At 44.0% G+C, this 11,482-nt stretch overlaps 1 protein-coding gene across 1 annotated transcript in view; it reads left to right on the top strand.

Moving 5' to 3' along the window:
• The first annotated feature begins 2,115 nt into the window (after positions 1–2,115).
• Positions 2,116–11,482, top strand: part of fhl3a (four and a half LIM domains 3a) — a 109,692-nt gene continuing 100,325 nt past the window's right edge. The window contains exon 1 of the mRNA XM_048557994.2: positions 2,116–2,332. The gene's annotated coding sequence lies outside the window, so the exon portion shown is untranslated. The remainder of the gene's footprint in view (positions 2,333–11,482) is intronic.

Raw genomic sequence — 11,482 nt, 5'->3', positions numbered from 1 at the left:
TCCACTCGGCACACTTCAGATTCGCCTCGGCCTCCAACACTAGCCTCCTTGTCACTCACCTTTGGCACTCTCCACCAATATAAAACCTAACCTCTCAACATGCCCCAGCAACCACTCCCTCCTCCCAACATACATGTAACAGTTGCTTTCCGGAGAGACCACTCTCTCCGTGACTCCCTTGTTCGCTCCACACTGCCCTCCAACCCCACCACACCCGGCACCTTCCCCTGCAACCGCAGGAAATGCTACACTTGCCCCCACACCTCCTCCCTCACCCCTATCCCAGGCCCCAAGATGACATTCCACATTAAGCAGAGGTTCACCTGCACATCTGCCAATGTGGTATACTGCATCCACTGTACCCGGTGCGGCTTCCTCTACATTGGGGAAACCAAGCGGAGGCTTGGAGACTGCTTTGCAGAACACCTCCGCTCAGTTCGCAACAAACAACTGCACCTCCCAGTCGCAAACCATTTCCACTCACCCTCCCATTCTCTAGATGACATGTCCATCATGGGCCTCCTGCACTGCCACAATGATGCCACCCGAAGGTTGCAGAAACAGCAACTCATATTCCGCCTGGGAACCCTGCAGCCTAATGGTATCAATGTGGACTTCACCAGTTTCAAAATCTCCCCTTCCCCCACCACATCCCAAAACCAGCCCAGTTCGTCCCCTCCCCCCACTGCACCACACAACCAGCCCAGCTCTTCCCCCCCACCCACTGCATCCCAAAACCAGTCCAACCTGTCTCTGCCTCCCTAACCGGTTCTTCCTCTCACCCATCCCTTCCTCCCACCCCAAGCCGCACCCCCATCTACCTACTAACCTCATCCCACCTCCTTGACCTGTCCGTCTTCCCTGGACTGACCTATCCCCTCCCTACCTCCCCACCTATACTCTCTCCACCTATCTTCTTTACTCTCCATCTTCGGTCCGCCTCCCCCTCTCTCCCTATTTATTCCAGTTCCCTCTCCCCATCCCCCTCTCTGATGAAGGGTCCAGGCCCGAAACGTCAGCTTTTGTGCTCCTGAGATGCTGCTTGGCCTGCTGTGTTCATCCAGCCTCACATTTTATTATCTTGGAATTCTCCAGCATCTGCAGTTCCCATTATCTCTGATACATGTAACAGTAATTGATCCTGGCATTTCTTTACCCAACCAGATCTGCCATCATTTACCTGAGGGTCACTGCAATGTTGGAGAACTGGCTCGGTTTCATCTTCATTGGCACTGTTAGCCTGATGCCTGGGGTTTAGGTTGCCTTGGGATTATATCATTTGGGCACAGGGCAATGCACCAAGCTTAGAATTGGCCAAATTTCTACGTCTCTATTTTAAATCAATGCAATGGGGCTTGTTTGGTTTGGAGCTCATTTTTGCCAGTTACATCTGTGTTTCCTTTACTCCATGTAAAGTATGTAAACTGTTATTAAATATTTGAAATGTTTTACAAAATGAAAGGGCACAACCAGTTGGTCAGCGTCTGAAGAAACCGGATATGCTTCTGACTCATCAGGCAGGGATCCTGACTGGATCTTGCTGATGTGCTCCCAGATCTTAGTCTTGTTCAATCTTCCTGACAAACTTGTACATTTCTAACCATTTTCCGTTTGAATTTCAGATTTCACTCATCTTACTTGTATAGAAGCACTCGTTGCCTCTGCTGGTTCATAGTGTAAATTAGTGACATCATTAGGACTTCATTCATATTGAAATAGGTTACGTGTGCCCTAGGTACAAAAGCTACTGCATTTTGTGTTGAATAGGAATAAATCACCAGGGTTCCAGGGGATAAAACACATAATTTAGTTCTCGGGAAGGTTGGCACCAGATCTTTCCAGCTGCGATTCTCTTCAGGAGGAAGTAGCATTCACCTTTCTTTCGTTTATCTTGGACCAGGCTGCAGCAGTTGCCTCTTTGATATGATCACTTTGTTATAATGGGCGGATTGAGTAGGTGTTGATGGTGTTATCAGTGTGTAGTGATCGATAGGTCCAAGGTGCCATTTAGTCACACCTCGCGGCGTCAGTCAGTGGAAGGAGGCTCAGAGATGGTTAGTTGTTTGCTAATAACCTTGGCTTGGATACAAGGGTTTTCAGGGCGGGATCCCGTGAGTCACTTCCTGTACTTGTTGGGCCCCTAATCTTCCCTCTGTTCTGCCAGAGCCGTCAGAGCCAAGCCTGCTTCTCTTGCAGACTGTGTCAGGAGAACTCTAACCACTTCCCAAGCAGGAAAAAGCAAGACAAAGCTTTTCAGCACAGTGTGCCTTTGAAGCATTTATGTTAAAGCAGTGCTTTGATCACTGACCTGAGTTCATTGAAAATACAGTTGGTAAGTGTCCAATTTTTTTACTCTCTTGATATCTGACAATCTACTGTTACTAGCGCCGCTCGTGCAGCTTCTGACTCTCTGTTAGGAAACCACCTGGAGTTATGTGTTTTAGGTAGTGTTTCTAAAGCTCCCTGAATGTGCTTTGCCCTGCAGATTATACCCTGCTACAGTGTGGTTCCCCTGGCTATGTAAAGTCATTGAGGCCGTCGTTATGCGTAGATTAAAGCGGAGAAGAAACTGCACATTTTGTTGGCAGCTTCTCTTCGACTTTATGTGGAATGTACAGTTTACAACTGCACTTAAAGGGTCGCCTGTCTTTTTGCTGTTCCTGACCACTGCAATTACCCTTTTGGCGCTTCAGGGCAATTGGTCGTATTTTAAGCAAAATGCCATTAAGCGTCTCAGGTCATCAACACTCAGACACTACAGAACTGAACTGCTACAGTTTGAGGAAAACTGCAGTATAACTGCCTTAATCAGGGCACATGCGCCCACTGTTACTGAGACACCCACTGATTGACATTTACAGAGTAAATGTGAGCTGTGGGACTCCAGAGACAAGTTCTAAAGAGGGGAGTCGCTTTGCAAATTGCAGAGTTTTTCTTTTGAAAGTGAAGCGATATACATCGACTTTCAACAGTTTTACGAGTCCTGAAAGTGCTTCTCCCCCTCGCTCCCGTTATCCTGCTATTTCGTATTAGGTTACCAGCCCAGCATTCATCCTGGACATTCCCTTTTCCTCAGCGGTTTGGCGCAATTTGATACAAAGACATTGTCAAAAGCTAATCGCTTGAGGTCCAAAGAAACTCCGCAGTTTAGACGTTTCAGTAAATCTGTGGATTTTAATGAATGGCGAAGCCCTGCTATGATGCAATCTAGAATTATCCATGCAATCTGAAACGTTTGCGACGCAAAGGAGGAATTTGTCAATTTCGCTTGACGTTTCAAGCTTTCAAATTGGAACACAATTACTTCCAGTTTTAAGTGGAAAAAGATCTGCTGAGTGGATCGGGATGGCGAGAAGATGTGGGAATTGACGGAGCCATAATAAAAGCAAGACAGTGTGGTTTGGAAATAATTAATTTCTTAAAGCAGACCTCTCTCTTGAGTGTAGCACATACTCTGGGAGTCACCTTCCCACGGAAAATGTAGAGAGTACAAACGAACTGTAACTAGTTTCAGAGCAATGTGAAAAATGTGTGATTTCGGTGGGGTCTCTGGTAGACCCTGGTTTAAATATAATTTCCTCCAGCGCCAAGTTAACACACACGTTTACTATGAATGGGCGAAAAAAATGCATTGACAGTTTGGGCTTTTGATACCAGTTCAATCAATATTCCACCAGGAAAAGAAACCCCACCCCCAAATTTCAAGTTTGGATTAAACTGCTTGAACGGCTCGGTACTACAATTCAGGATTTTTTTAAAAAAATCACCGTTTTAATATCTAGATAATAATATTCACTGAAGTTCCAAAAGGGATTTATATATAAAATAGTTTGAGACGTTTGACATATTCGGCAATACATAGATTTCCATGTAAATTTAGAGGCTTCAAATGGCAATTATTTTTGGTAATCAAAGATTCTGACTGGAAATGTATACTTGCTGTGTCACTTTTCAAACAAGTGTCTGTTTCCCCTAGTTTTCCACAGCATTATACGCAAGTGGTCAATTAACATTAGTCCGCGGGTCGGGAATGTGACCCGGGACTGTAGTGGATGAGTATTAGAACCAAGATTATTTTTCCCTCTATAACCTTTAAACACTGAGGTGAACTACACTGGCCCCCATTAACACTCTTCCTGAGATGGATAATGCACTATAGATTATTCTTGTTTTGCCCTTGAATGATGAGGGAATGCTCAGGTGATCTGCTCCTTCGCTAGCCTGACAAAAGTTACACCCTAATTTTCAGAATACCAATTAACTAAATCTGACAGTTTTACAACTCTGTACGTGAGCTGTCAGGTGAGAGACAAACATTTGTATAGCGCTATTTATAATCTCAGGTCATCCCAAAGTATTTTACAGATGGACATACATTTGAAGTTTAGCCAAACAACCAACTTGCACTTAAAAGACTCCTCATTAACAGCAATGTAATAACGACTGGCTGATGTTTTTCTTGTGATGTGAAACAGTGGCAAGGACACCAAGGTTGTTGCCATGGAATCTCTTATGCCCACCTTAGAACAGAAGCAGAGCCTAATTTTAACCCTTGTTCTGCAAGATGGTATCTCTGACAGGATTATTCTCAATTGGCAACTTAGACTTTATGCCCAAGTCACCAGAGTAACCCTTCACAGAATCTCAGAAATGTCACAGCACGGAAAGAGGTCATTCAGCCCATCATGTCTGCACTGGCTCTTAAAATGAGCATCCATTGTCTGCTCCCAATTTCCTCCTTTTTTCCTATGCCCTTTGGACATTATTTCTATCCAAATATCCTTTAGACCTGCTGAGTTTCTCCAGCAATTTCTGTTTTGAATCAATTGAACCTGCCCCCACCACTTCCTGGCTATATTCCAGACGCTAACTACTCACTGTGCGGAAGTGTTTTTATTTGCATAACAATCTTTTACAAATCATTTTAAACCTATGCCCCTTGTTTTTCTTCCTTTTACAAGCCGAAACAGTTTCTTCCTATCTACTGTATCGAGTCTGTTCATTATTTTGGGAACTTCAATCGGATCTCTTAACCTTCTTCTCTCTAAGGAGGTCAATCCCAACTTCTTCCATCTATGCTCCCAACCAAAGTTTCTCAATCCTGAAACCATTCTTGTAAATTACTTCTGTGCTCTCCATTGCATTCACATCTTTCCCATAATGAGGCACCCAGATCTGCACGCAGTACTCCAGCTGAGGTCTAGCAAGTATTTTGTACAAGTTCAACATCACCTCCTTGCTCTTGTACTTGATAAGCCGCAACCTTGTAAGGTGAGAGTGTTTTCAATTGCATTGCATTTCAGCTCCACATAAGCATATGAATGTTTGAAGTTAAAATTACTTGTTACCTTGGCTCAAACAATGCCATAAAATGTAAAGTGCACAAAGTGGTTCCTGCCATTTTTACTGGCCCTATCAATTATCTTGGGGGGGGGGGGGGCAGAAAAATGCAAAGTCTGTACAATCTGTGTTACAATGAAGAATAGAAGCTGTTCAGGGCCAAATTAGGGTGAACCAAAGGTAACAACAGTAAGGGGCCTACTGTAAGCCTTGTTACAAATTTATGAAGAGCCAGTTGTTGAGCACCCCCAAACTGGGCCTGTGCAGTTTCTGTGCTGGAAGCCAATAACCTCCTAACTTCAAAATATTTAAGTTGATCTGTGTAATCCTTTTCTTTTCCAGCTGCCTTGAAGAAGAAATAAACATTCTCAAAAACAGTACAACTCTTTCCAGAAAATATAAGAAGTTTGTCAATTTCAGAATATATACACCGTACTCAATGATGATTTTATGGAGCTTAATTATTTAAAGGTGTTATCAGGAAATTTAAAAATGATCTTGGTCTGTTATTTAAGTTGCTGTTTGTGCAACCCCTTTAAAAGGGTACTGTTCTCCTGGGGTAATTTTGCTGGATTTGTCCATAATGACTGCCACAATAATGTCCTTACACAGCCAACTGTGTGTCCCACTGAAAATATTCTATTTCACACAAAATGTTTTTTGGAATATTAACAGAAACAGACAATGATTGTGTTATAATCATTTGTTCTATAGTAAACATTTGGAGCTTACCTGGTCCCATTGAAATGCTGTTTGAGAACTAGCTGTTTTAAATTGACCCAATGCTGCATTAGTTCCTCAGAGTTTGTAGAATGAAAATATTGTGTTTACTTGATCCTAAGGTTTCACTCACTGTCTCATCCAGAATAATGGAAGTGAAAGCAATTTTTTAAAACAAACATCAACATGGGAACAGGTTTAAACCATTTTGCTTCCTCAAGCCTTTTCTGATGTCCAATAAGATCATGTTGTGACCTACAGGGGAGGCAATGGCCTAGTGGTATTAGAGATAATGGGAACTGCAGATGCTGGAGAATCCAAGATAACAAAGTGTGAAGCTGAATGAACACAGCAGACCAAGCAGCATCTCAGGAGCACAAAAGCTGACGTTTCGGGCCTAGACCGTTCATCAGAGAGGGGGATGGGGAGAGGGTTCTGGAATAAATAGGGAGAGAGGGGGAGGCGGACCGAAGATGGAGAGAAAAGAAGATAGGTGGAGAGGAGAGTATAGGTGGGGAGGGGATAGATCAGTCCAGGGAAGACGGACAGGCCAAGGAGGTGGAATGTGGTTGGTAGGTAGGAAATGGAGGTGCGGCTTGAGGTGGGAGGAAGGGATGGGTGAGTGGAAGAACAGGTTAGGGAGGCAGAGACAGGCTGGGCTGGTTTTGGGATGCAGTGGGGGGAGGGGATGAGCTGGGCTGGTTTTGGGATGCAGTGGGGGGAGGGGACAAACTGGGCTGGTTTTGGGATGCGGTGGGGGAAGGGGAGATTTTGAAGCTGATGAAGTCCACATTGATACCATTGGGCTGCAGGGTTCCCAAGTGGAATATGAGTTGCTGTTCCTGCAACCTTCGGGTGGCATTATTGTGGCACTGCAGGAGGCCCATGATGGACATGTCGTCTGAGGAATGGGAGGGGGAGATGAAATGGTTTGCGACTGGGAGGTGCAGTTGTTTGTTGCGAACCGAGCGGAGGTATTCTGCAAGCGGTCCCCAAGCCTCTGCTTGGTTTCCCAGTGTAGAGGAAGCCACACCAGGTACAGTGGATACAGTATACCACATTGGCAGATGTGTAGGTGAACCTCTGCTTAATGTGGAAAGTCATCTTGGGGCCTGGGATGGGGGTGAGGGCGGAGGTGTGGGGGCAAGTGTAGCATTTCCTGCGGTTGCAGGGGAAGGTGCCGGGTGTGGTGGAGTTGGAGGGCAATGTGGAGCGAACAAGGGAGTCACGGAGAGAATGGTCTCTCCGGAAGGCAGACAAGGGTGGGGATGAAAAAATGTCTTGGGTGGTGGGGTCGGATTGTAGATGGCGGAAGTGTCGGAGGATGATGCGTTGTATCTGGAGGTTGATGGGGTGGTATGTGAGAACGAGGGGGATCCTCTTTGGGCGGTTGTGGTGGGGGCGGGGTGCGAGGGATGTGTTGCGGGAAATGCGGGAGATGCAGTTAAGGGTGTTCTCGACCACTGTGGGGGGAAAGTTGCAGTCCTGGAAGAACTTGGACATCTGGGATGTGCGGAAGTGGAATGCCTCATCCTGGGAGCAGATGCGGCGGAGGCTTAGGAATTGGGAATAGGGGATGGAATTTTTGCAGGAGGGTGGGTGGGAGGAGGTATATTCTAGGTAGCTGTGGGAGTCAGTGGGCTTGAAATGGACATCAGTTACTAGCTGGTTACCTGAGATGGAGACTGAGAGGTCCAGGAAGGTGAGGGGTGTGTTGGAGATGGTCCCGGTGAACTTGAGGTTGGGGTCGAAGGTGTTGGTGAAGTGGATGAACTGTTCGAGCTCCTCTGGGGAGCAAGAGGCGGTGCCGATACAGTCATCAATGTACCGGAGGAAGAGGTGGGGTTTGGGGCCTGTGTAGGTGCGGAAAAGGGACTGTTCCACGTAACCTACAAAGAGGCAGGCATAGCTGGGGCCCATGCGGGTGCCCATGGCCACCCCCTTAGTCTAACCTATGAAGGAAGAATAAAACCATCACATACTTGTATTTCCTGTTTTATTTTCTACCTTTATTCTGGGTAATCTCCCTTTTAGTCATTATAATCTTTTGGGACGAGGTGTCATTGTTTTAAACCTATGCATCATCATGATCACCACCTTCCAATTCATCCATTCCAGGGTTGGGATTTGCCGCAGCACTGAAAACTGTCTGGACTGATGGGTGAAGGGTGAATGCTGAAGGTGGTTGTGATAGAACAGCTGTCTTATTTTGAATTTCACTTTTAATATTTGGTGTGATGGTATTAACATTGCAAAATTACTGTGCCAGTGACTAGTATGTGAATGGGCCATGTGACATTCCATAATTCCAAGGGGTTCTGGGCTACATTCACTGTCCGAATTGTTTACGGTATTCTGAGAAGGTAGAAAGTAAAATTTTCAAGTTTGGGAAGTGGCAGAAGGTGAATAAAGGCAATAGGTCAGAGTGAAAATGAGAGCAGAACCCTGGGAAAAGTGGACAAAGGGAGCCTGGGGAGAAGCTCCAAGTTAGCTCTCTTCCAAGCCATAAATTCAAACTGAGGTCAGGGGCTTTCATTACAGAACAGGTGGAAGCTTATGGTAATGGTTACTTGTAAATCTCACTTTCTGCCTCTAGCCTTTAATGTACAAAGGGAAGCAGAGACTGAGTTATTTTGTAAGGTTGAAGGTTGAGGAATGCTCCTGTTGAAACCTGATGCACATACAGTACAGTACATGCAAGTTTTAGCTGCCCTTGTGGACACTAATCTCCACTCCCTCATTTTACAGTGAAACTTTGAAATGTGTTGGGATAAAGTGAACTGGGTTAAAAACTCAATATGCTGGCACAAATGACTGCTCCCCAGAGGTGGGCTTTATGCCAACTTAACGTCAACGTCTCTGCAGCATAATCTGTCACACAAGGTCATACTGTATTGTATGTGGGATTTCTAAAAGTTGGCACTTTTAGATGTCAGTGTGAGTTAATCACTGCTTTTGTGACCTTGTCTGTGTTGCCTTGATGCTGGATGGATGAACGTTCCTGAATGTCTTGTAGGTTAAAGAATTTGCGCCAAAAAGTCTGAAAGAACTCCAATTCAATTGTCTTAGTTTACAGATAACATTTATATTAGGGTGTTAAAGTAACCCGACTACTTCAGACTTAGGGAATGGGAAAACTGGCACAGGTTCCCACTCCTGGGGAAGGGATATATGGACTCCATCGTGATTGTGGATACACCTTCCACCAAGCACACTTTTGGAGAGCTCCATGAAAAATGTGGTAACTGTTTAGTGATCCTGGTGGCAAGTTTGATTGTATGACTGTGGGTGATGGAATACAGTTGAGATTCGATGCCTGCGAGTCGCGCACCTTGGTGTCTAGATTCACTCAAGAAGCAGACATTTGGGGAGATAATTTCTGTTTGTTCTCCTGCTGTGTTATCAATTAGACATAAAAGGAGAGAAAATATGGAAGAAATTCACATGGGACCTTAAGTATGGTATGTTTATAAATAGGACTGTGCTTTGTGAGTCAAATTGTGAAGGTCAGGGACTGCATGTGGTCATTTGACTTTGCCTTGGACTTTCTTGTTTAGTGTTTCATAGGTACACATCTTGAAACTATAGGACATTCATGGTGACTAGTTTTCAACATATTGTCCATTGCAGAGCTTTCCTGATGTTGCCTTTTAGTGGGTTTTCTGTAATAATCAATGTTCCCCTCACTCCCTTTTTAATATTCAGCAGCAGAATATCTTTTACATATGGTGTCTGTCTTGCTTTCAAATTAACTTTCCTCGAGTTCTGCTGAGGACATAAATATGTGCCCCGAGAGTCTGGCTTGAAAAAAGATACTTGGCAGGAGATCAAATGTTATTTGAACATTTATTTGTAATGGACACATTTTGTCTGGTAACAGTTTGTGTAGAACAGTTAAATGTAGCCTGTTAAGAAGCTCAAGTGGTAAGGCACTTGAGTCTCAACAAAAAGGTTGCGCAAGGTCACTTGTTCAAACTGCCTCCCTTTCAGCCAAGCAGATCTGTCAAGCATGATTCTAGGAAGGAGACTTTCTCTGGAAGATTGACCAAGGTGAGGTCAGTGGGGGAAACATAGTGATGGCAAAGCTGTGGGATGGAAGTTGGACATGACAGTGGCAAAAACCAGACTTAGTAACTCAAGTTGCAAATTCTGAGAGTTGATCAGAAAATTGTTAATCATTAATAGATGGCTCTCCCTCATTCATAGCCTGTCATCTTGATTTAGCTGCTGGACAGCAATATTGATTGGGACAGATTCACAAAAAGGCCGTTGTTGTCACATTCATATTCATTACTCTTACTGAAAAATGAAGTATCTAGATGGGTGGAGGAAGTAGACCCAAGATAATGATACAAAGGAAAGTCCAGGTTCAAGCGCAGAGTGGTACAATGCCTACTGAGTTATTTGTGGTCTGGATTTTGATAAACCTCCCCATATTGAGAGCCATTCTCTGCTGTTCACTTTTATGGTATGAGGGAGGAAGAAGAACACTGTCATGGGCTGATCAATGTCAGGGTTGTGGGAGAGATGATCGCTATCAGTTTTGCAAGTGTTTACACTTAACATAGGACAATAATGGAATAATTTATAAACTCTGTGCACATACAGCCTTGTGACATTTGAACTTCACAGCAAACAACATCCGCTGTCATGAAAATGGGAATATGGTTTGACTTTCCCTGACTATCCTGTACCATAAGAGCGTTGTTAGATTCCAGGAATGCTCATCACTTCTGAAGGAGCCGGCTTTGGAATTATTGCTGAGACAAATGAGGTTCTTTCTTAAGGCAAAAAAGTAGGATAGACTGGCACAAACTCAAGTCCTGAGGAAGAGTCATACGGATTCAAAATATTAACTTTGCCTCTGTCTCCAGAGATACTCAGCAGGATCTCCAGTACTACTTGGTTTTGTTTCGGACATCAAGCATCTGCACTATTTTGCTTTCATCAGGATAGATTGGCAATCTGATTGGAATATCCAAGCCCATTCATTTTGTCGCAAAAGAAAATATTTTAATGGACATGAGCAATTTAAATGCAACTTACAAGTATTTAAAAAAACACTTTGAAATCATGTTGCATGATATTTAGTAATCAGCATATTAACTTGGTTGTGAGGAATTCCCATGCCTTCATCTCGACAATGGGATTAAAGCTTTTAATATGTGAGAAATTTTGCCTATTATTTTGTGAATATAATTACCACGTGTGAAATTTGACTGAATTCTGAGGTTTTCTTCAATAAAACCACCGTACATTAAGCAAAGTCTAAATGCCTCAGTCATCTAGAACTCAGACATTCTTCCGAAAACGCCAGTATACCCTGGGAACTTTCACACAACTGTTGAGGTTAAAATTCCTCATGAAACATGCATTTTGCAAAATGGAACAAGTTCAAAGGCGCTATTCTAATCCGGATGTT

This window comes from Stegostoma tigrinum, chromosome 24 (assembly GCF_030684315.1).
Source record: "Stegostoma tigrinum isolate sSteTig4 chromosome 24, sSteTig4.hap1, whole genome shotgun sequence".
Lineage (NCBI taxonomy): Eukaryota > Metazoa > Chordata > Chondrichthyes > Orectolobiformes > Stegostomatidae > Stegostoma > Stegostoma tigrinum.
The sequence above is the reverse complement of the archived record's forward strand: the minus strand, read 5'-3'. Positions and strand labels throughout refer to the sequence as shown.